Source organism: Rhagoletis pomonella, unplaced genomic scaffold (genome assembly GCF_013731165.1).
Source record: "Rhagoletis pomonella isolate Grant_MI unplaced genomic scaffold, Rhpom_1.0 Rhpom_scaffold_00003, whole genome shotgun sequence".
NCBI classification, from domain to species: domain Eukaryota; kingdom Metazoa; phylum Arthropoda; class Insecta; order Diptera; family Tephritidae; genus Rhagoletis; species Rhagoletis pomonella.
Window position 1 is genome coordinate 56,989,183 of NW_023458557.1, and position 2,651 is coordinate 56,991,833.

The following is a 2,651-nucleotide window of genomic DNA, read 5'->3' on the forward strand; positions in this document are numbered from 1 at the left end:
GCGTGATCATATTTCGAATTTTGGCACAAAGATTTTTTCAATCTCGTTTAACGATCTATTAAAGGTAAGGTGTCTCGTAATGCTGCATAAAATTCTAGTTACGAATGAACCGCAGTATCTAAAGTGCCGATTACACTAGACCCGGTCAACTAGATCTTCACAGCTGTTACACTCGAAATACAACACCTCAATATCCGAGCGGCAATTCTTTGTCCACGCAATTCGTCTTTGGAATGGCCTCCCATCCGCATTGAGACTTATCAAAAGCATTGTGCGTTTTAAAAGCGAGCTCTACAAATTTTTTGCCTAATGAAATATAGATATGTATAACTAATCGTTCCTTCTGCTGTTTTTCCTTATTACTCTTCTCTTTCCATCCCTCCTTTTCCTATCTAAGATAAAGGTAGATATAAGATGCAAACATTTTCACTAGATTTAAGTTGCTTTTTATGTAATTTTAATTGTGGCAGCGTTGAAATATAGCCCACGGCTGTTGGGTTGAAGCTTAAATAAAAATAAAATAAATAAAATAAAAGATTTATATACATACTAGCTTATACCCGCGGGTTTCACCCCGCGCTTTTATACAAATAGGAAAAATTATTTAATGATGTTAGATTTTATTTCTGTGCCCATTTCGTTATAGCTCGTTATTTTCTAAGCGAGTTAAGGTATTTAGGCCGTTTAAAACTATGAAATTATAAAATCTCCTCTCTCCTCCCTCTAAGTTTACCTTAAAAGGTTTCCAGGTATACGACGCGTGAACGTGCCACGGCGAGTTCCAATATTTCCAACTCAAATTTAGTAACCTGGCCTTGATAAAATACCACTTCTCATTACTGTAGCAAATGCCTCAAGAGAGCTTTAGATTATAAGGTCGAACCCGGCTCTCCCTTTTCCATTTAATGAAATTGATTCTGTCTTCCACAAACACTTCCAGGGATATGTGGCAAGAAAAAGTCAATTTGTACAGGAAGTGCCACGCCCATCTTGCTTATAACCCTAATCTTCTTCCATGAATTTAGAATTGATTTTACATACCCCAGTACCAAGTCCCAGTACTTTACCATGAACATCTCTGGAGATATGCAGTATAAAACAATAAATTTGTACGGGAGGTACCATGTCCCCTTTTCGAATAACACAAATTCTTCTATATGAGTATGGAATTAATTTTGTATACACATCTCGGTGCCAAGTTCCAGTCCTCTGCAATAAACACCTCCAGAGATATGCAGCATAGAAAAATCAATTTGCATGGGAGTTGCCACACCACCTTTTCCAATAACTCTCATTTTTCTCCATGAGTATGGTATTAGTTTCACATACATACATGCATACATATGTATTTCCATACCAAGCTTGAGTGCTTTACCCCAAACATTTGAAGAGATATGCAATATGAAACTTTCGGTCAGTATGGGAGGTGCTACGCCTCTTTTCCAAAAACGTCCATTTTTCTCCGTGAATATGAACATGATTTCACACAGTGTTGGCAAACTGTTAATCTGATTAACGATTACAAATTAACGATTAAAATGTTAATCGTAATCAACTGTACGATTAATGATAACATTTTTTTAATCGTTAATCGCTGGCTGCGATTACGTTTAATTAATTTAAAATATTAATCGTTAATCCAATTAAAAATAAAATCTGATTAATTTGTCTAGTTTGTCCGAGTTTGAAACCAAACACCAGTTATAGTAATTATTTTGTGTTTTACGCTTATAAAAAGCACGTAATATAAAAAAATAATAATTATTGTTATTAGTAATACATAAACTGGAAACTTTTACAAACCTAGTTTGTAAAACGTTTGTTGGTATACATATATCTTAATGAAAATGCACACCAAATTGCTTAGATTGATGAGGAAACCCGACTTAGCCATACTGGATTAACTTGCTTTGTGTGCACAGGAAAATTCCAGCATAACTTAATTAATCACCAAACCTACTTGATCAAATTAAGAGTTAATGATTAAAAATTAATTTTTTAATCGCGGTTACGGTTAACTGTTTAGTCGGTATAAAATTAATCATGATTAACTGTAATCAGATTAAATTTATTCGAATTAACTAACTAATTAAAACATCAATCGATTAATGCCAACATTGATTTCACATACATATCACTATACCAAGTTTCAGTTCTCTCCCACAAATACTTCCAGAGATATGTATGTAATATGAAAATTCCAATTTGTATGGGAGGGGCCTTGAGTTATCGGACTTACTTTCAGTCTAAGACCATCCTTCCGAAATCCGTAGTAAGTGTACTAAATTCCGTTCTGATCTGAAAACCGGTTAAGGAAGTAGCCTATTTTTCAATCCAGGTCATAAAACATCTTTGAGCAAAATTTAATTTTCAACTAGGTGGCAATTCTTAAAAAAGTAGCCTATTTTCCAGTCTAGGTCATAAGCTATCTGTGTGCATACTTTCATGCAAATCAGTTCAGTCATTTCCACGTATTAAATTAATTAAAGTTTCCTAATACGTGATAGCTCTTAAAATAGTAGCCTATTTTCCAACATAGGTCATAAGCTATCTCTGTGCGAAATGTCATGCAAATCTGTTCAGTCATTTCCGCGTATTAATTTAATTAAAACTTTTTTAACAGGTGGCAACTCTTCCAAAAAATTTGCCTA